Source organism: Chlorocebus sabaeus, chromosome 16, assembly GCF_047675955.1.
Source record: "Chlorocebus sabaeus isolate Y175 chromosome 16, mChlSab1.0.hap1, whole genome shotgun sequence".
NCBI classification, from domain to species: domain Eukaryota; kingdom Metazoa; phylum Chordata; class Mammalia; order Primates; family Cercopithecidae; genus Chlorocebus; species Chlorocebus sabaeus.
In genome coordinates, this window is record NC_132919.1 from 64,967,059 (window position 1) to 64,990,507 (window position 23,449).

At 43.0% G+C, this 23,449-nt stretch overlaps 1 long non-coding RNA gene across 2 annotated transcripts; it reads left to right on the plus strand.

Annotated features, from left to right (window-relative positions):
- Positions 1-13,021: 13,021 nt before the first annotated feature.
- Positions 13,022-22,918, plus strand: LOC103243268 (uncharacterized). Of its 2 annotated transcripts, XR_012088883.1 has the most exons (5): positions 13,022-14,079; positions 16,887-17,107; positions 18,606-18,727; positions 21,024-21,093; positions 22,024-22,918. It is a non-coding gene; the product is annotated as an uncharacterized lncRNA (long non-coding RNA). The 2 variants fall into 2 exon arrangements; XR_012088882.1 differs by having other exon boundaries at positions 21,024-22,918.
- Positions 22,919-23,449: the final 531 nt, after the last annotated feature.

A 23,449-nucleotide genomic window follows, 5' to 3' on the forward strand; every position in this document is an offset into this window, starting at 1 on the left:
TTGCACAGCACTTTGAAAGCACAGTACAGTCATAAGGTGGAGAAATGAGTAACTTACTGAATGAGACTTTCAGAAGTGTGTGAAATAATTTTGATGTCTACAAAAACACGGAAAAGTGCACTTTCTTTCTGTCTACTTGTTCTCTTGATTACTGTGAGAAGAGTGCTGAAGTCTACAATATTGTTAAGGATGTGTCTGGTTCTCCTTGGAGTTCTGAGTCCTCATGTATTTTGAGGCTTTGTTATTAAGTTCATAAACCTTTAGGAAGGATTGTTTTAGGATGAGCTAAGATGTCATTCACTGTTTTAAGTGTTGGACCACTTCTTGGTCCAAGGACAAGAGAAATTCCACACAGATTAATATATGCATTTCTGAAATACTTTTTAATGTCCGTAAATAAAATATACACACAGACCTCAAAAGAGGCACTATGAACATTCTGAAATCGAGCAGGAAGCCATATTTCTAGTAAAATATATAAACTGCACCTACTGAATGTTGCCATTTGGTATGAATCACATGGCCATGCCGTTTCCCAAGTGTGTGAATTACAGAACATATCCATGAGTAGAGAGGAGTCTAAGCATAACTTTCTTAGCAAATCTCAGGGGGTTCCATAGATAATTTGGCCAGAGACTCCTAAGAGGTTTTATATAGGAGAATCCAGACACACTAGGACATACTAACATCTCACAATTCAGTTTGCATATCAACATTTACACTTTTATAACACTGAAATTCTCTGAGTTATCAAATTTAATTTCTCAACCAAAAGTCTCTGAATCCTAATCCTTCCTTCCCTTCTGGCCTATATATATGACTCTTAGCTTAATTTTACCAGGACTGTGGCAGATTTTCTAATTATGTATTAACTGACTGCCCCTTCACCCTACCACAAAGAACAACAAATAATGGAAAGTCATCTCACACATGACCCCAAATCTTATTGCAGAAATGCGATACCATCACATACACAAATAACGCGGGGCCCAGAGTCTCCACAAAGGAGGACCTCACTCAGCCAGATCGCTGGGGCTACCCAAGCTGTGCAAGATTTAGGGCAAATACAAGGCCAGAAAAAAAAGAGATGTTAGGTAAATTCTCACTGGTCTAACAGAGGCAGACTGCCTACAATGAGTCCAGGGGAACTTTCTGCAATGATGTGAAATGCCCCAAATGCTCTACATTTGTGTGGTGCAATACATGTGAATACAGAGCACTTGAAATGAACATATAATAGCTGGTGCCACTGGAGAAAGTGAAGTTTTCATTTTACTTAATTTTTTTTTTTAAGAGATGGGTTCTCACTCTGTCATCCAGGCTGGAGTGTGGTGGCACAGTTCATAGATGACTAGAGCCTCAAACTCCTGGCCTCAAGCAATCCTCCCACCTCAGCCTCCCAAATAGATAGGACTACAGGCACACCATCCTATGCCCAACTATTTTAATTCTTTTGTGAAAACAGGGTTTTTACAAAACCTTGTTGCTCAGGCTCACCTTGAACTGCTGCCTCAAGTGATTTCCCACCTCGGCCTCCCAAAGTATTGAGACTACAGGTGTGAGCCACCAGGCCTGGCCTAGTTTCAATTAATTTAACTCTCCACATTTGTCTAGTAGCTACCATACTGGACAGTACAGAGGGTGACAACAATCCACAGGCTTTGACTCAACATTCAGTCCCACAGTTACCTGTGCTGCCTACTGCATTCAAGAGATTTAACCAGGCACTACAGAGACTGAATGGGACATTCCCTGCCCAAAGTAGGTTGTAATGAAGGAAGGGCCAGATCATTAACAGGCCATTTCAGTTCCACGTCTTAACAGATAAAGATATAGATACAGGGGTTAAATAAGTAAGAGGATAAAACAATCCTTCCTAAAGGCGTATGGACTTTAGGAAGAAGCCTCAAAATACATGAATACAGAGCCTCAAAATACATGAAGATTGCGAGAACTTCAAGGAGAAACAGACAAATCTTTCACAATAGCTGTAGACTTCAGCACTTCTCTCAGTGATCAACAGAACAAGTAGAAAGACAGATCTGAATAACACTATCAACAAACTTGACCTAATTGATATTCATGCAATACTCCACCTAACAAAAGCAGAATACAAAATTCTTTTCAACTACATATGGAACATTCCTTAGACTGATAAAATTTTGGGGTGCAAAACAAACCTCTAAAAATGTTTTGCAAAATTAAAGTCATACAAAGTATGCTCTCTGAACAAAATGAAATGAAATTAGAAATCAGTAACAGAAAGATATCTAGAAAATCCCCAAATATCTGGAAACTGAAATAATGAATGCACATGGTCCTGGAGGTTAAGGGGGTGGGAACCAAAGGAACTCAGCCCCACCTGGGGGTACAGGGAATGGTGATCAGAGAAGGCAGGCTGGAGAAGGTGATGGATGGGTGACTAGGAGTTAGGTGTGTGGGAACTACAAAGAAATCTAGATCAATTTGAGATGAAGAGAAGAAATAAGGAGTGAATAAGGAAAAGAGAAATAAGAGAGATGTAAAAAGTAAAGGTTCCTCTTCAAATACTTTCCTCCTTGTCTAATTAGGAATAAATAGTAACTTCTCTTAGAAGCAAAATTTATTCAAAGACCTGTGCTAACATTCTTAAATATCTGCTAGCCATAATAAAGAAAGAAATGTGCTTTATGTTCTTAGCTCCCACAATGTAGCCTAAATATTTGCCTTGGCTTGCTTATACTGGCCCAAGCAAGCATTAGGTCATAGCCTGTTCCTCTTCCTTATTTAAAAGTGTTTTTACCTTTCTCAGCATTCCACAAATTACTTCCTCCTTCCTTTGTTTCCCTCTACCTTTGCCTCTTTTAAAAAGTTCTAAGTTACTAAGTTACCTTTGCCTCTTTTAAAAAGTTTTAAGTTACTAGCCGATCGGGACAAATACAGAATGTGAGGTCCCGTTCCAGCCAATGGAAATGGGACATAGCAGTAGGGTAGACGTGTCAGGTTATAAATGACCCTGTCTCCTTTGTTCGGTGTACTCCCGTGGCAAAACTGCTGGCGAGTGTACCCTTTCTGCAGGAAGTAAAAATGGCCTTACTAAATAAATTAATGTTCAAGTGCTATTTCTTTACGGCACCGGGGAACAAACATTTCAAACAGGAGATTCAGAAGTCAGTTCATCCTTGACTCCTTTTCTCGCCCTCACCACATCCCAGCCTAACCAATCTATCCTTAAGGATTCATTCTAACTGCTGAACTATTTTCTGCCAGGTGCAGTGGCTCACACCTGTAATCCCAGCACTTTGGGAGGCCAAGGCAGGTGGATCACTTGAGGTCAGAAGTTCGAGACCAGTCTGGCCAACACCGTGAAACTCCCTTCTACTAAAAACACAAAAATTAGCCATGCATGGTGGCACACACCTGTAGTCCCAGCTATTCAGGAGACTGAGGCAGGAGAATCGCTTGAACCCAGGAGGCAGAGGTTGCAGTGAGCCATGGTCATGCCACTGTACTCTGGCCTGGGTGACAGAGTGAGACTGTGTCAAAAAAAAAAAATTAAAATTGAATTTGCAATAATCCAGCAAATAATCCTAGTTATATACCTAAGAGAAATGAAAACATATGTATAGATAAAAACATGTACATCAATGTGCTTAGCAGCATTATTCATAATAGCCAAAAAGTGGAAACAGTTCAGATGTCCATGAACTTATGAAATGGATAAGCAAAACATGGTCTCTGGGCACAGAGGTGTGTGCCTGTAACCCTAGCTACTCTGGAGGCTGGAAGGCTGAGGCAGGAAGCCTGAGCCCAGGAGTTTGAGCATTGCAAGACCCTGTCTCCATGAGGAAAAAAAAAAAAAAAAAAAAAAAAAAAAGGTGGTATAACCATACAATGAGGTGTTATTCAAATATAGTACTGAAACAGGCTACGATATGCATAAACCTTGAAAACATTAGGCTAAATGACAGAAGCCATACATTATATGGTTCCACTTAATAAGAAATGTCCATAAGAGGCAAATCAACAGAGAATGAAAGGAGATTAGTGGCTGCCAGGGGATGAGCAGGAGGGAGGTGAAGAACAGGGAGTGACTGCTATAGGTATGGGCTTCTTTTGCAGGGGCATAAAAACTTGCTGGAATTAGGTAGTGTTAATGGTTGCACAACTCTGCCAATAAGCTAAAAAAAACACTAAAGTATATAGTTTACAAGGGTACATTTTACAATATGTAAATTACATCTCCATGAAGCTGTTACCTTTTAAAAATTGAATTTTCATAAATATTGCTTGAAAATCATTCAGCAATTTAAAAGATGTTCAATAAATGTTAACTATTACTGTCAATGTTTTTAAAATGTGACAATAGCAAAATAATATTTGAATATATCTAGAAAAATATAAAAAATTTAGATATATACCAGCAGACAAAACAATTAAAACATTATAATTATATTTAATTATGTGCATTTTAATTCTTTCTATATGGTCACTTTCGATCTTTTAAAGTGCATTTTAATGTATAAATTTTTTTTTTTAAGTTAAGAAACATGCTGCCTCCCATGCCTATCTTGTTAAAGAACCAAAAGCATGAAAAAAATGAGAGGCCAGGCGCGGTGGCTCCTGCCTATAATCCCAGCACTTCAGGAAGCCGAGGCAGGTGGATCACTAGGTCAGGAGTTCAAAAGCCACCTGGTCAATATAGTAAAACCCTGTCTCTGTTAAAAAGTACAAAAATTAGCCAGGTGTGGTAGTGGGCACCTGTAGTCCCAGCCACTCAGAAGGCTGAGGCAGGAGAATCACTTGAACCCGGGAGGCGGAGGTTGCAGTGAGCCGAGATTGTGTCACTACACTCCAGCCTTGACGACAGAGTGAGACTCCGTCTCAAAAGAAAAAAAAAAAATTAGAATAATTAGTGTCAGTGTTAAGCTAGTGCTGAGATCACAGCCACTGTCAACAGGCACTCAAAGAGAAGGAAGAACAAGGTGCACAACAGGACTCAGGGAAGATCTCCCAGGAAGCGGGATTCGAGCCCGGCTAAGGAGCAGGAAGGGAAAAGGGCATCAGCTAGGATTTGCTCCTGCCTTACCCAGATTACCACCTGCCCACCATGACTACCACTCTCTCACCCCCATGTCTCTACCATTCCGGGTCTTTAGTCAAAGGGAAGACACAGGGTCTTGAGGACTGAGGAGAGGAGGACCTAACAGAAGAGACCAGAGCTCCTGGTCTTAACATCCCCAGTCCTGTTATACACGTTTCAATACAAACTTCCAAACACGCCCCTGGGTGAGCACAATAGAAAAGCACAAACTGGCCGGGGCGGTGGCTCACGCCTGTAATCCCAGCACTTAGGGAGGCCAAGGTGGGCGGATCAGGTGAGGTCCGAAGTTTGAGACCAGCCTGACCAACATGGAGAAGCCCAGTCTCTACTAGAAATACAAAATTAGCCGGGCATGGTGGCACATGCCTGTCATCCCAGCTACTCCAGAGGCTGAGGCAGAAGAATGGCTTGAACCCGGGAGGCGGAGGTTGCGGTGAGCCGAGATCTCGCCATTGCACTCCAGCCTGGGCAACAAGAGCGAAACTCTGCCTCGGAAAAAAAAAAAAAAGAAAAAAGGCCAGGCACGGTGGCTCCTGCCTGTAATCCCAGCACTCTGGGAGGCCGAGGTGGGCAGATAACATGGTCAGGAGATCAAGACCATCCGGGCTAACATGGTGAAACCCCGTCTCTACTAAAAATACAAAAAAAAATATTAGCCAGGCATGGTGGCAGGGCCTATAGTCCCAGCTACTCGGGAGGCTGAGGCAGGAGAATGGCATGAACCCGGGAGGCGGAGCTTGCAGTGAGCCGAGATCGTGCCACTGTACTCCAGCCTCCACCACAGGGCGAGACTCCGTCTCAAAAAAAAAAAAGAAAGAAAGAAAGAAAAGCAAAGCACGAACTGTATGCAAGACTATTTATTACTGCATAACTAGGACACGCCTCTCAACTACTCACAAATCATGTTGCCCAACTTTTTCAAAACCCTTTTGGCTCTCATTTTAATTCCCATGTTTAACCTCTTGAGGTATTGATACCTGAAAACAGATGTCATTAATTTCCCTTGTAATCTTGACCTCCCTATTGTTACTGAAAGTACTATCATTCTTAGGGAGAAATAGATGATGCAGCCGGGCGCGGTGGCTCACGCCTGTAATCCCAGCACTTTGGGAGGCCGAGGCGGGCGGATCACAAGGTCAGGAGATCGAGACCATGGTGAAACCCCGTCTCTACTAAAAATAGAAAAAATTAGCCGGGCGCAGTGGCGGGCGCCTGTAGTCCCAGCTACTCGGGAGGCTGAGGCAGGAGAATGGCGTGAACCCGGGAGGCAGAGCTTGCAGTGAGCCGAGATTGCGCCACTGCACTCCAGCCTGGGCGACAGAGCGAGACTCCATCTCAAAAAAAAAAAAAAAAAAAAAGATGATGCATTCCTCTCTCTACACTCTGTGTGTCAAGGCCTGAAGAACTCTAAAGTACCTCCTGGACTGATCTTCCATTCAGAACTACAAAACCCACCAGCTATCTCGTCCTTGTCAATCCATCCTGCAGAACAGAAGCTATGCTAAACTTCGTGGCATCCCTCTGAAATCACACCCCACTCTTTCAAGATCTTCCAATCATCCCATACCCAAAATTAAACAGATATGAAATAGATTTGAGAGAGAGCTTCAGGCCACTGCCCCAGTAATTCTCTCAATTTGGGAGAAAGGGCTACACCAGTGGTTCAACGGCAACTCTGTGATTTGATGTGGTTCTGTTTCATGTTTCCGTATAGTGCTGCTGGGAATACAGCATATCCCCTCCGGGTGTTCAGGAGGGAAAAGGTCAGAGGATCACAGTCTAGCCCCATCCTTATTCTACAGATGAGGTGGAAAGTACAGTTGCTATAGCCTGATCCTCTAGGTACTGCCCAACACGGCATACAAGGAAGCTTTCGTTTATTTCCTGTTCACATACTCAGGCTCTTGTTAAACCGAGTTACTTGAGACTGTCCACACTTTAGTATCAGTGCCTGCCACTCCCTCCCACTCCCTCCCTCCATCTGCCTGTCCTTACTCTCCACAAGCCCATCCAGGAAGCCTACACCCACACCAATCCCCTTAAACAGGGTATATAATCTCGCCCTCCTTTAAATGCCCACTGTACTTTGTACCACGCCTGTAGCAATCAGAAATTATACTGAAAAGCTATTAAGTTGACACTGGTGGAAATTATATTGTCAAACCAGTGACAAATTCTATTTGAGGTAAATCTATGGTTCACTCATGGCATCTCTGCCACTGATCTCCACTGTCACAATTCTTAGAGGACATAAATCACTAACTCTCCCAGGATAACACCAGGGCTTTTGTTTTATGAAGTCATTAGAGGTTCCAAGTTTTAAAATTCCAGGTAAGTATTCTCAGAAGTCTCACACAAGACTGAGAGTGAAACACAAGAACAATTATGTTTTACATATAATTTCTTAAAGTTAGCAAATGCTTAATTTCAAAGTGCTGTCAGAACTTTACCAAATGGCTATTGAAAACACTTCCTATACAATCCTTCTCATCATATTGGCAACGTCATAAAACCTACAGGCTGAAATAATCCTAAATTTAAAAAGTCAAAATAAATTAATCAAAGCATTATTCAGCCATATGCCTTCAGCTTAAGCAAAACTAGGTGATTTCAATTTTATACTAAAAAGTTGTCATCCTTGAATTTTTTCCATAAAAAGAAAACAATCTTCAATAAATAAACCTTTCATGACTTTAGTAATATCAACTAATGTCTTTGTAGTAAGTTATATTAACCACAAAATACTGAGTTATTTCTTATATTAGGAGTGAGTTATTTTTCTTGTTAGGAATGTCACATGTCAGTAATTAAGCCAACACTGTAAACTATAAAAATTAATCAAATTACTCTAAATTACCAATAAACTAAATTCCTCTTTCAGCCTTCGCAGTACAACAGGATTCAAATTCATCAGTCATACTTTTTAATGTGTTATTTGGATATCTTAAACCAGTTCTAAAATTTTTTTCTTCCATCTACACATTTACCTGACAGCCCTCTACCCAGGAAGTACAGACTATAAAACCAATGAAACTAGTACTGAGCCTAAACAACTCACTGTCACGCTCTGTTACTCATTCGAGGCAAGTGGGCATGTTCTAAATTTTAGAACTCAAAATGTCACTCATATCCGCGGGGGCTGGGGGTCGAGGGGAGGCAACTTAAGAGAGCGGGTCAATAGGTGCAGCAATCCACCATTGGACACGTATACCTATGAAACAAACCTGAACGTTCTGCACATGTACCCCGTTTTGTTTTTAGAAGAAATAAGGGGAAAAAAAAGTCACATCCATTTTACCATAATCTTAAGAAATAATGTGCTGCAAAAGGTAAAACATTCAAATTAACATCGCAGCCAATAAACGAAAATGCCTGGCAAGCAATATGAAATAGCAACTCAAAAACAAAGTAACTCTTGCAATGAAAAACATGCACTGGGCCAGGAGAGGCGGCTCACGCCTGTAATCCTAGCACTTTGGGAGGCCGAGGAGGGCGGATTGCCTGAGCTCGGGAGTTCCAGAACAGTCTGGACAACATGGGGAAACCCCGCCTCTACTAAAATACAAAAAATTAGCTGGGCGTCGTGGCGTGCACCTGTAGTCCCAACTACTCGGGAGGAGGCAGGAGAACTGCCTGAACCCAGGAGGCGGAGGTTGCAATGAGCCAAGATCATGTGTGCCATTGCACTCTACCCTGGGCGACAGAGCGAGACTCTGTCTCAAAAAAATAAATAAATAAATAATAAAAATAAAAACATTCAGTAATCAAATTGTCCATCAAAACCCAATTAGAAAAGAACAACAACAACAACAACAAAAAACAACTAGGACAATTTTTAGTTTCCTAAATCCAAAATATTTAGGGGTTATGACACCCGCTGTAGAATTATCAAAACTTCATCTATTACAAGTTCTCATCTACTAACAATAATTTATCCAACCAACTTTTGATGAGCACGGGCTATGCGCGAAACACTGTTACAGGAGCTGCAGGGGAACAGGCTCAATACTGTCTCTACAGAGTTAATCATTTCATATACGGATAGGACAAGTAGACACACAGTAGGCTCCAAGTGTCATTAAGAAAAACAAAATGTCAGGCCAGGCAATGGTGGCTCACGCCTGTAATCCCAGCACTTTGGGAGGCTGAGGCAGACGGATCACCTGAGGTCAGGAGTTCGAGACCAGTCTGACCAACGTGGAGAAACCACGTCTCTACTAAAAATGCCAAATTAGCCAGGCATGGTGGTGCATGCCTGTAATCCCAGCTACTCGGGAGGCTGAGGCAGGAGAACTGCTTGAACTCAGGAGAGGCTGCAGTGAGCTGAGATCGTACCATTGCACTCCAGCTTGGGCACCAAGAGCAAAACTCCTCCTCAAAAAAAGACAAACAAAATGTCACAAAAGTATCAAAAGTAAACACATTTTTTTAAAGGACACCTAGCTATAAATTGTAATTTAAGTCAGCATATGCAGAGCCATCAATCCTAAATATTATTTGCTAGGCCTTTAAGTAGGACTTAAAATTAGCTGAACTGCTGCCAAAATGTCTCAGCTCTAACCAGAAAAAACTTCCTCCAGGGGTGTATGCAATCCAGTCTCCATGTTTCAATTACCGGCTCTGGGTACAAAGACCAACATGTGATTTCTTAAGGTAAAGATTGTTACTATAAAACACTTACTAGGCCTGGCGCGGTGGCTTGCGCCTGTAGTCCCAGCACTTTGGGAGGCCCAGGTGGGCGGATCACGAAGTCAGGAGTTCGAGACCAGCCTGGCCAACATGGTGAAACCCCATCTCTACTAAAAATACAAACATTAGCCAGGTGTGCTGGTGGGCGCCTGTAATCCCAGCTGCTTAGGAGGCTGAGGCAGGAGAATCACTTGAGCCCTGGAGGTGGAGGTTGCGGTGAGCCAAGACTGCGCCATTGCACTCCCGCCAAGGCGACAGAGCAAGACCCTGTCTCAAAAAAAAAAAAAAAAAGTACTAAAATTAAGTTGGCAAGAATTTACATGTACTGTTTTCTACTTTTCTATAAGACATAAATACCTGACACTTGATTCATTCCCTTCATTCTTCAGCCAGCCTCCCAGGACAAGTCTGGCAATGATTCTGACCATCGGGCAAAAGTAATTACCTTTTTCAGTTTATGTTTGGCTTAATATAATACTACCCTGCTTCTCCAATAAGTATTTAAGCATTTATAAAAAAACAGAAAGTTTTCAATTTAACCACTTCTACTACCCTAGCCTCTCTGAGAAAGACATGACACACCTCACTTCAAGGAAAAAGGGTCCTTTTTCCTCACAAATAGTTCCTCATAAACTTTATATTTTAAATGCTTTTAAAACCAGATTTTGGCCGGGCGCAGTGGCTCAAGCCTGTAATCCCAGCACTTTGGGAGGCCGAGACGGGCGGATCACGAGGTCAGGAGATCGAGACCATCCTGGCTAACACGGTGAAACCCCGTCTCTACTAAAAAGTACAAAAAACTAGCCGGGCGCGGTGGCGGGCGCCTGTAGTCCCAGGTACTCGGGAGGCTGAGGCAGGAGAATGGCGTGAACCCGGGAGGCGGAGGTTGCAGTGAGCTGAGATCCGGCCACTGCACTCCAGCCTGGGCGACAGAACGAGACTCCGTCTCAAAAAAATATATATATAAAATAAAAATAAAACCAGATTCTACGCCGGGTACCGTGGCTCACGCCTGTAATCCCAGCACTTTGGGAGGCCAAGGCGGCTGGATCACCTGAGGTCAGGAGTTTGAGACCATCTTGACCAACATGGAGAAATCCCGTCTCTACTAAAAATACAAAAAATTAGCCAGGCGTGGTGGCGGTCGCCTGTAGTCCCAGCTAATGGAGAGGCTGAGACAGGAGAACAGGGTGAACCCAGGAGGAGGAGCTTGCAGTAAGCCGAGATTCTGCCACTGCACTCCGGCCTGGGCGCCAGTGCGAGACTCCGAGACTCCGTGTCAAAAAAAAAAAAAAAAAAGAAAAGAAAAACAGATTCTAATCTAATTAATCTAGATTTGCAAAATTATAAAGGAAAAGTCTTGCCGGTTGTTGCTTCGGTTATGTTAATTTCACAATTTAGCACATTGCAACTACGTATTTAATACAAAGCAGCCTTTGGGGGCGCGGGGGGTATTTAACAAAATGTATCTCACTACCAGCCCAGAGAAACTTTTCTGTGTGAAAACAGAAGAGGGGTTACCATGGAGAAATTCATTGCGGATTTCGGGAGGGCTTTTTCCTCAGAAATAGAGTGAAAAGAAAAAGTCGTTGTGTAAGAAATCTGATACTGACGCTGTGTGACTCAGAAGTTGGTCCAAAAGTTCATCTTCAGCAATTATGTCCAGATGATCAACTACACATCTTCTGCAACAGGTTACACGAAACCGCATTCCCAAGCAAGGCAAAGCGATCAAATGAGTTAAGACGCGCGTTCCTGCGGTCTTGTGCTTTTATTTTTGATTTAACCAAAACAATTTTGAATAGGATGAATTACCAAATTTGGTTGGGTCTTGTTTGGCTTTCTGCTTTGCTTTTTAAACAGCCATTTACCAGCAACTGTAGCATGGGCCCATTAGCACTCGAAGAATAAAAACAAGCACACAGGACCAGATAAGGTTCCCCTATTAACCCAAATGATCCGTTTCCTTAACACAATTTTGAAACCACAGCTAGGGGTGTGAAAACAGGCATGTTTTTGTGTGTGTTTGTGTCCACAATCTGTCCAAATCCTTAATTCCCTTTTAAGGAACAGATAATAAAAATCCGAAAGGAACCACATTAGAAATGCAAAGAAGTTTGCAAAACAAGAGGCTTCTTTCATTCCAGAAAACCACACCAAAACAAGGGGAGAAAAATGAAAGCAATGGATATGTGTTTGCCAAAGTTTCAATCTTGCCTGGTGGAGACACTGCACCGGCACAAAGTCTAAGGAGGAAAAAGAGGGGGCTGGCGGGGGAAGTGGAGAGAGAGCAAGCAAGCGTGGCCTGCAAACTGCAACAGTGCAATCTCTATTTTGAACAACGCGCCTCTTTCCTCTTATAAATCTAGTTTTTTGCCACTTGATGTGCCCTCGCACTACCCCTCTGGGGGTCGGCGGGGTTAGGGGGGAGATCGGAGCAGGATGCACAGCACAGGAGTGAGCAAGGGGGGAGGGTAGAGGAGGTGAGGAAGGAGTCTGCAGCAACTGGGCTAGGTGGGTACCTGGAGTGCTGCCGTAGGTTCTACGGTTCCTGAAGCTGCTTTCCGTGGAGTAACTGGCGTCCTCGTGGTTGTCTTCCAGCTCCTCCGTATAATCGGTCATCGTCGTCGTCCTCCATCCCCTCCTCCTAGTTGTCCTCAGACTCCTGGGTCTCCTCGGCGTCGCCGTCCTTCTCCTCTGCCTCCTCCTCGCTCTCGTGGTCATCCTAAACGACTTTGTTGACCGCCCTCCGGGCCGCGGTGGTCCGGGCCAGGTGGCTGCCCCCGCCTCCTCGCCAGCCCGGGGCGCTGGTGCTGGGCCGGGCCGGCGGCGGCGGCTTCCTTTGGCTACTGCAGCCCACCCTGGGCGAGATCAGCCGCATCTTGGGCGCCACTTCAGCCTGGCGGCGACCCACCTGCCCCAGCTGCTACCGCGTTGCCGCGAGCGGAGCCCCCCGGATGGGTCCGGACGTGGGCGGCGGCGACGACCGGCTGGGGCTCAGCGCTCCGCAGCGGGAGCCGCGGGCTGCTTGGTCAGCCTGCCCCGCCGGCCCCTCACGTTGGAGCGGAGGCCGAGGGAGAAGGCAAAGCGGCCCGGGAGGGCCCGGCGCAGTGGGGGCGGTGGGGAACGCCGGGGCCGGATGGGGAAGCCCAAGGGGCCGGGCACTAGGGTCCCGACCGGCGGAAGTGGTTGGAGGGAGAAAGCTCAATCCGAGCGGCTGGATCCCCAGTCCAGATAGCTTTCTTTTTTTTTTTTTTTTTTTTTTTTTTTGAGACGGAGTCTTGCTCTGTCGCCCAGGCTGGAGTGCAGTGGCCGATCTCAGCTCACTGCAAGCTCCGCCTCCCGGGTTTACGCCATTCTCCTGCCTCAGCCTCCCGAGTAGCTGGGACTACAGGCGCCCGCCATCTCACCCGGCTAGTTTTTTTGTATTTTTTAGTAGAGACGGGGTTTCACCGTGTTAGCCAGGATGGTCTCGATCTCCTGACCTCGTGATCCGCCCGTCTCGGCCTCCCAAAGTGCTGGGATTACAGGCTTGAGCCACCGCGCCCGGCCTAGTCCAGATAGCTTTCAACCGCCATCCTGTTTCTTCCGTCTACTGGAGCACGGTCACGTGAGCTGCGCCGACGAGGAGCCTGGGACGTGGCGAGGTGGCGCGGCTGCCGCTAGGGGGAGCACGGGAGCATTGAGTCCGTGGCTGAGAGCCCGCGGCGCCTGGGCTTGGCGCAGCGCGGCGCTCGGTGCAGGTGGACTCCCGGCGCACTGGCGCGGCTTAGAGAGACGCGCAGCTCATGAAATGCTCGGCGTCTAAGACCTTCGGAGACCACAGTCTCCGCGGACCCCTGGCTGGAGCCCAAAGCCGGCCGGACCTCCTCCCCGCGTCTCCCCTTCCGCGGCTCGGAGAGGAAGGCAGGGGAACCCCCAGATATCATTCCCCTCTCGCCCCCTAGGGAAAATGTGGCTGAAAGAGCCAGCCAGAGAACGAAAAAAAAAGTCGCGGAGGGGGGCGGCCCGAGCGACCTAAGGGACCGGGCAGCGCCAGCGACGGAGGGAAATTGGTCGAGTTGAGGGGACAAAGAGACAAGCCCCCAGAATTTGGGAGACTCCGAAGCTTGGAGCTTGGAGTCCTGAAATTGACTCAGATGACAACTGCTCCTAATCTGTGCCAGGAGCCACACCCCGGGCTGCTCGCCCGGAGGGAGGGGGGCCCTAACACCTGTTGCGCGGAATCCCCACTGGGAAAACCTCAGTAAACTCCAGAACGCAACTACTGCATGTTCCAATCTCCCGCCACCTTCCCAGTGTCTCAGGTAGGATCTCGACCACTTCAGCAAGAACTTACCTCTCCTTTGCTGTGGAAAAGACGGAATCTTGCCTAAAGCCTACTTCACGGTGTTACATGTTTGTATTATCGGGAAATAACCTTAATTTATTGACCTGACATGTCACTAGGTTTCAGCTTAGCCCAGGGAACGAATCATGATGACATTTCAGGCACTCTGAAACCTTATCACAAGGACTCAACCCTGAGTGGTTGAGGTCAGCTCTTCAGATAAGAGAAAGGTTTTATAAACATATATTAATATTTATTGAGATAAGTGACAACCAAAAAGTAATTTAAAGAAAAATAGTTGGCCGGGCGCGATAGCTCACACCTGCAGTCCCAGCCCTTTAAGAGGCCAAGGCTGGATGATGGGTTGAGGTCACGAGTTCGAGACCAGCCTGGGCAATATAGCAGGACCTTGTCTCTAGAAAAAAATTGAAAAATTAGCCGGGCATAGTGGTGCGCACCTGTGGTCCCACCTACGCGAAAAGGGGAGGGAGGAGGATCACTTGAGCCTGGGAGGTGGGTGTTGCACTGAGCCGTGGTTGCAGCACTGCACTCCAACCTGAGTGACAGAGCAAGACCCTGTCTCAAAATTTTTAAAAAATAAATAAAGAAAAATGGCTTATTTCAATCTAGTTAGGAAAATGGAACACATATGTGAAATGAAAATTAAACTACAAGCACTAATTGCCAAATAAATACATTCAAAACAATATTGAATTGTTGAGCTCTAAGGGTGGCAAACGTGTATATGTCTCCAGGGACTAGGTAAGTAATGCAAGTCAGTAAAGTAGACAAGGTGAAGGCCTAGGCCAATGGAAATGCCCATATTTTGTTTGAAAAGGGTAGGCAGGCTCGTGGCTCAGGCCTATAATCCCAGCACTTTAGGAAGCCAGAGGGGCGGATCACTTGAGCCTAGAAGTTAGAGATTAGCCTGGCCAACATAGTGAAAACCCGTCTCTACTAAAAACACAAAAATTAGCTGGGCATGGTGGCATGTGCCTGTAGTCCTAGCTACTCAGCAGGCCGAGGCAGGAGAATTGCTTGAACCTGGGAGGTGGAGGTTGTGGTGAGCCAGGATCATGCCACTGCACTCCAGCCTGTGCAACAGAGCAAGACTCCATCACCCGCCAAAAAAAAAAAAAAAAAAAGAAAGAAAGAAAAAAAGAAAAAGAAAAGTTAAAACAGACCAAAAAAAAAAACCAAGTTTTCTTTGAATGGATTAGCAAGTATTTATTGTTTTGCTACTTTATGCTTTAATTAATTAATCTTTCTGTGGCTTCAAGAAGAAAAATGATAAGTCAGTGAATACTGTATAGGTTGAGCATCCCTTATCTAAGATGCTTTGGATGAGAAGTATTATGGGCTTTGGAATATTTGTATTATACTTACCAGTTGATCATTCCTAATCTGAAAATCTGAAATGCTCTAATGAGCATTTCCTTTGAACAGATGTTGGCACTCAAAAACTTTTGGATCTTGGAGCATTTTGGATTTCAGATTTTCAGAATAAGGGTACTCCACTGCAAACCTGTATGTCATGTGACTGTACTGAATCCCATATCTTATAAGCAAATTAGCCTATTTAAAGCCAGATCTCTCCTAAAGCCCAGTTTTTTCAGTTCCCTCAGTTTGCCATTGAGGAAACGGGAAAATCAGACTCACTCTCATCAATTGCCTCACACATACTCTAGAATTCCTTTTGAGTGGGAACAGAAATACCATTATATGTGTTCCTCTACGTCTAGTCCTAGACATTAATTTACCTGTTTCTTTTAAGTTAGTGACTATCTCTGTTGAAGTCTTTAAATCCATTAAAAGTGAATGGAACCTTAGGAGAATTTTAGACAGGAAAGGATGCTCCTCTTCTCTCCAATTTGGGCTTTGGTTGTCCAGAAGTAAGGAAGAGGGATGAAATATTATTTGAGAAAACTCCTTCAAGAACCAGAACTTAGCAAACATTTACACCATTTTGATGGAAATATTTCTAAACTATATTGTAAAGTTAGCCGGGTATGGCGGCACATGTCTGTAATCCTAGCTACTTGGGAGGCTGAGGCAGAATTGCTTGAGCCTAGGAATCCGAGTACACAGTGAGCCATGATGGTGCCACTGCACTATAGCCTGGGTGACAAAGTGAGACCCTCTCTCTAAAATGAATTTGTTTTATTATAAAAGAATTCTGGGGGGGAGGGTGCGGTGACTCATGCCTGTAATCCCAGCGCTTTGGGAGGCCAAGGTGGGTGGAACACAAGGTCAGGAGATAGAGAACATGTTGGCCAACCTGGTAAAACTTCATCTCTACTAAAAGTACAAAAATTAGCCGGGTGTGGTGGCACATGCCTGTAGCCCCAGCTACTCTGGAGGCTGAGGCAGGAGAATCGCTTGAACTCGGGAGGCAGAGCTGAGATTGCACCACTGCACTCCAGCCTGGGTGACAAGAGCAAAATTCCATCTCGATAAATAAAATAAAATAATTCTAAATACATTCTGCGCATCATATTGTTACACTGATGATCTTAAAGTTGATTGAGATGTAGCTGAAACTGGCTTCCACAAAGTACTCTCACGTGGTTCTGAATTTTGAGACCATCTTTCTTTGTGTCATGTTTTTTAGATGTCCTTTCTCAGAGTCAATCAAGTTTGAGTAAGGCCTGCAGGGATCTCTTGTGAGCACATATATTGAGTTTTAGTGCATAAGCTTTGTTTTAACTTTCACTGGCTAGATGAAACTGTCAGATAAGTGGCATTATGTCAAACATATAAGTATTTCCTCCCATTTTTAAACAGAGAAGAAGATACAGAAAATGAAAATGAAAAGAAAATGTGGTACTACAGCACAAAGGTCTAGTTTGCATAATTAATTGACTGTCTAGACAAATATTAGGAAGCAGAACTCTGCAAAATTCTGGAAGAAATGTGTGAAGAAATCCACCGACACATGGCCATAACCGAAGGCCTGACTGATAAGACTCGGGGCAGTAACAAATCCTTTCTGGCGGCAGCTAATGGTGAGAGAGGCATTTTCTCATTTTATTTTTGTTAAGTCTGAGCTAAACTGTTGTATGAAATCACTGCAAAATTTGAAAATAGATTAAAATTTTCAAGTACAGTCTTGCATTGCTTAATGATGGGGATACATTCTGAAAAATGTGTCATTTGGCGATGTCATGATTGTGTGAACATCATGGAGTACACTTACACAAACCTAGATGGTAGGGTTTCCTATACACCTAGGTTATACAGCATAGTTTATTGCTGCTAGGCTGCAAACCTGTATGTCATGTGACTGTACTGAATCCCATGAGCATTTGTAGCACAACGGTAGGTATTTGTGTATCTAACCATGCCTAAACATTTAAAAAGATAATACATGTAATCTTATGGGATCACCTTCACGTATGTGGTTCCTGGTGGACAGAAACATTGTATAGTGCGTGACTGTGTGTATATTTTACTTTAGTTCTCCATATTTCATTTTCCCAAGACAACCTTGTCCATTCCAACATAAATTAGGGATGCTGTACATTTTAGTGTTTTATTTCTGCGTTGGGTCATCACTAATATTCCCCAAAATGTTTGTTTCTTTAATTCAAGTATCTTATTAAACTTTTTTGGCATTCCAGCTTTTAATTTTAAGAAATAATATTCTTTTTGAAATGTTTGCCCTTTAAAAAAATAAAACTTTAAAATTTAGAGTAGTTTTAGATTTATACAAAAGTTGCAAAGTTAGTAGAGGTTTCCATATATCCTGTACTTGGTTGCCCCTGTTATTAATGTCTTAGTTTAGTGTGGGATGTTTGTTACAACTAATGGACCAGTATTGATACACTGTTAATAACTCAAGTCCATACTTTATTCAGATTTCCTTAGTTTTGATCTGATGCCCTTTTTCTGCCTCATCATCCTATACCACATGATATTTAGTCATCATGTTTTCCTCGGGATTGTCGGTTTCTCAGACGTTCCTTGTTTTTGATGGCCTTGACAGTTTGGAGGAGTACTGGTTAGGTATTTTGTAGAAAGCCCTCATTATGGGTTTTTCTCATGGTCAGCCTCGGTTTTTGCATTTTGGGGAGGAAGACCACAGAGGTGAAGTGCAGTTCTCATCTTCTTATCAAGAGTACATGCTGTCCTCGTGACTTATCACTGATGATGTTAACCTTGGTCCCCTGGATAAGGCAGTGTTTGTCAGGTTTTCCCGCATCCTCCCCCATCTCCTCAAACCCCCAATACTGTAAGTCACTGTAAACAGCCACACTTGGTGGGTGGGGAGTTATGTTCTACCTTCTTGAAGGGGCAATATCTACATCAATTATTTGGAATTTTTCTGTACAGGAGATTTGTGTACTCGTTTATTTTTTCAGACATTTATTTCTGTGAGTATAGATTCATGGATATCTATTTTATACTTATTGGGTTATAATTGGATATTTATTAGGTTATAATACAATGTTACCTTATGTATTTTATTACTCAACTCTGCTATTCTTTTTTATTTTTTTTGAGACGGAGTCTTGCTCTGTCACCGAGGCTGGAGTACAGTGGCACCATCTTGGCTCACCGCAACCTCTGCCTTCTGGGTTCAAGCGATTCTTCTGCCTCAGCCTCCCGAGTAACTGGGACTGCAGGTATCAGCTACCACACCCAGCTAATTTTTGTATTTTTAGTAGAGACAGCGTGTCACCATATTGGCCAGGCTGGTCTCGAACTCCTAAACCTCGTGATCCGCCCACCTTGGCCTCCCAAAGTGCTGGGATTACAGGTGTGAGCCACCGTACGTGGCCTTCCTTTTATTTTTTTAAGTTATAAATACTATGTATCTTAAAAGTTTAAATAGTATAAAAGGGTATGCTGTGAAAAATGAATCTCTCTCCTTCATAATCTCCAATCTGACCTTCCTTGCCCCAGAGGCAATCATTATTGCTATATTTTTTTATCCTGCCAGATGTATTCTGTGCATGTTTAATAAATACCACCTGTGCTTTCTTTTCTTTTCCTTTTTTCTTTTTTTTTTATTTTTTGAGGCAGAATCTCACTCTGTTGCCCAGGCTGGAATGCAGTAGTGCGATCTGGGCTCACCGCAAGCTCTGCCTCCCAAGTTCACGCCATTCTCCTGCCTCAGCCTCCCCAGTAGCTGGCACTACAGACATCCACCACCACGCCCAGCTAACTTTTTGTATTTTTAGTAGAGACGGGGTTTCACTGTGTTAGCCAGGATGGTCTCGATCTCCTGACCTCGTGATCTGCCCACCTCGGCCTCCCAAAGTGCTGGGATTACAGGCGTGAGCCACCAAGCCCAGCCCCTGTGTTTTCTAATATAGCTATCCCTCAGTATTCTCAGGGATTGCTTCCAGAGCCCTCTGCAGATAGCAAAATACGTGGATGCTCAAGTCCTGCAGTCGGCCCTGTGGAACCTGCTGATATGAAAAGGTGACATTCCATATCCAAGGGTTCTGCATCCTGAGAATACTGTATTTTCAATTTGAGGTTGGTTGAATCCAAGAATGCAGAACCTTTGGCCACGGAGGGCCGACTGTAGTGCCTTTTAAGTTTTAACTTGGATAAAATGATTAGGTAAGATTCTGCAAGTACACTTTCAAGTGCCTGGTTCTGAGTTCTGCTCTTCTGCATACATTATCTGCTATACGTATAATCCTATTAATTTTCCCCATTCTCCATTTGCTTAAATATAGACTGTTTATATTTAATAAAGATACCCAGATAGCCGTATCCAAGTTTGTTCTCACATGTTCTACATCAATATTCCTGTGAATTCATGCATATTTTTGGAGAATGATAGGCTCTCATATATAAATACTGTTGGGCACAAATATACTTTGTCTTCAGAAAAAAGCATTCTTAGTTATCATGAATTATATTTATTCATATCTGTTAGTTAGAAGTATTCCTCTTTTAGATCTGTTTAGAAAAATGTGTAATTTTTTTATTAGAAAAGTTTCAGTGTTCAGAAGTCTGGGGGATCAGTAATTGCAATAACACAATCTCCGTCTTACTCTCCCCTCCATATAGATCAAATCATAGGAAGTTTTATTAATTGCAGCCAGCTTACTTCTCCCCTTAATTTCCTTTTATGAATCGTGGCGTTAAAATAGATAAATCCCTTTTTGCTCTCCTGTGTTTTAGTACAATAACAGAGAACAATCTTCAGACCCCTAAAAGGCAATGTGAGATATGATTTTTTATAAAGTATGTTGAATTAGAAATGTTTCCCGGAATAAAAAATAAAAATAGAAAAAAAAGAAAAAAGATATTTTCCAGGGTGAGCTTGTCTGTGTATAAAATTATATATACAGTATAATCCTAATTAAATAAAGAACAAAATCAAAACAGGAATGGATAATCAAAAGTGTTAAGTGGTCTGAAAAATGTTCATATAGGGTGATTGGTAAATGTCATTATGAATTATCATGTGATAGAACACTACGTATTGGAGAATTAAGTAAAGTACCATGCAAAAACTGTGCCTGGGTCATTGGGATACTTAAATTCTCTTCCTCTAAATAACCAACTGGATCAGCCTTTATCATTGACAAATGACCAGTCAGCATAGTAGAATTGTAGTTGGTTTCCTTTTCATATTTTTTGCATTTTCTACAATGAGCATGTTCTATTTCAGTATAATTCATGTAATATACTTTTAAAAAGTAGTTAAACCTTTTGTAGTAATCGGGAACAACAAAGCGCATTGAGCTTTAGACGACAATATGTTCTTAGAAGGTTAGATAACTAAAATTTGTGTGCTGTGAGATTGCCTTGCAACCTGCAGTTATCCTCTCAGTATTACACGGAGTACATGGAAGTAAGATGAGTTGCACCTTGGATTTAATGGTGAGATCTGGACCCCAAAAATGACATAAATATGTTTTTCTTTCTTTCCTTTTTTTTTTTTTTTTTTTTGTTAAGGCACAACGTCAACGTGGTACTAGAAGAGGAGGGATTCACAAGAATTGAAAATTGACGGGGAAGAGAAGGGGTAACTAACATTTTTGAGTGCCTACTGTGAGCCAGGTGCTCAACGAAGTATTTTATAATTCTTTAATCCCCTCAGCGTCTTTTTAAGGAGTGTATTGTCAGTGAATTGAACATTCAGATAGAAGAATCCCCCATTAAAACACCAGTCCCCCACCGTTACCTTTATTTGTTCTCTCTGGTAACCAAAATCTTGGCTATGATAGTCAGTTTAGGACCACCCAGTCCAGGTAAATGCCCAAAATAATATCTAATAGTGTTCTGTAACTTGGAGTTTTTTGAAGTGAAAACAATGGAAACTACTGCTGTTCTGACAATAGCCAAGAATAATTTGCAGCATGATAATAAGAATTTCAGAATCGTAGCCTGTCCTGATGACTTTGACTTGATGTTAACCTCAAAGAAAATACTTCATTTCTAATGTATAGCTCTTTGGTTTTCATATACGTGCATGTCTACTTTAGGTGAGTTTAATTCTATTTTTGATAGTTAAATTTTTCTTCTCCATTTTTCCTCAATATTTTATGAAAAATTTCAAATGTACAGAAAGGTTGAAAGAAGTATACAGTTACCAGCCTGACCAACATGGCGAAACCCCGTCTCTACTAAAAATAGAAAAATTAGCCAGGGCTGGTAGCACAGGCCTGTAATCCCAGCTACTCAGGAGGCTGAGGCAGGAGAATGGCGTGAACCTGGGAGGCGGAGCTTGCAGTGAGCCGAGATCACGCCACTGCACTCCAGCCTGGGCGACAGAGCGAGACTCCGTCTCAAAAAAAAAAAAAAAAAAATTATCTTTTCAAAAAAGAAAATAGTGTGTTATGTTGCCCAACTCTCCCTGCAGTCTGAAATTCTAGACATAGGAGCATCATCATAAACAAGGCAAATCTGCTTCTTTTCTGCTTTCTGCTGATCAGACCACATTTTGCGTCTCCAGGTCAGTTCATGTCCAGCCTCACTGTAAGGACAGAGAGCAAAAGCAACTAGAAGAAAGCAGCCAGTGGATGAGGACACTTGAAATCACCTTCTGAGCAACCACAGAAAGAGCCCAGATGGGACAGGGGCAAGCCAGGAGCGATGCTCTTCCTAGGCACTTGGCTCATCTTTCAGTCAGCTCTCCTTTGAAGATAACTAGCAGCTTTCTAGTTGTTTTTATGTAATCTTCGTTTTCTGTTTCTAATTGTCTTGGTTGGGTTTAAGATATAGGAAAACTCTCTCATATTAGGCTGAACTGTGGAGCTACTTCGACAAGAGTGGGTAATGTACCATCTTCTGGCCAGATCATGCATTTACATGACTCTAATGATAGTCTTGTATCGTCTTTAATTGACAACAGGAAGAGCTGAAGAGAGACCTGAAAATTAAGGACGAAAAAGACCTGATGCAGGTGGCTCAGGCCACAGCAGTAGCTGCACCTTGCCCCACCAGTGACGGCAGCTCCTCCAGCCCCTCCACCTTCACCTCCCGCTCCACCTGCTGTGCAACACCCTGTCCTGTCCGCACCCACCATACCTGCTGCTTCCCAGAAGAGGAAGGGGGAAGAGGAAAAAGACTCAAGCTCAACGTCCAAGAAGGAGAAAATGCTCTCTGCTAAGGACACAAAGCTTTACTGTATCTGTAAAGTGCCTTATGATGAATCTAAGTGGGTAGATCTTTTTGAGCTCTAGTTTTTTGTCTTGAAAGTTTAGCTATGAAATTGAAAGTTTTGGAGAAAATGAATATTTTGGGAGTGATATAAATAAAAATATTAAATTTAAGAGTAATGTTTCATCTATAGTCTTGGATGCGATATTCTTACCCTTGACACTAGTGAAGTAAAATTTGCTATTTCACGTGTTTGTGATTGTCCTTTGTTATATTCTTTTCTGTCAAAAACAAGCTTTCTGTTGCTCCTTTGCTTTCTCCTCTTCCCTCTGAATTAACTCCAAATCAACGAGTAATTGATGTCTGGAGAAGGAGGTGTGTTACTGTTGCCCAAAATGGGGAGCATCCTTTCTGGGATCTGTTCAAAGCCCTGTGAATACATGAAATCCTGGAAACCATTTGAACATGAATGGTCAGAGGTTTTGAATTTGAGTGGTTCGGTTTCTTAATTGTTTTATTTTAAGCAGTTCTGTTTTTTGTATTAAAATACTGAAACTCAATATTTTGTCAAAGTTTCCACATTCTTACCAGAGACGAAAACCAGAAAAATACAAAAAATGTTCCTTTTCCCCATTCCTCAAGCATAACATCCAACAATTTGGCAGCTGGAAGCTGTTTTTCACAGTTGTTACTTGTATTTGGTGATATAAACAAGATTATAGAGGCACTAAACCATAAATGTAGTTTCTTTTTTTCTTTTTTTGTTCTTTTTTTGAGTC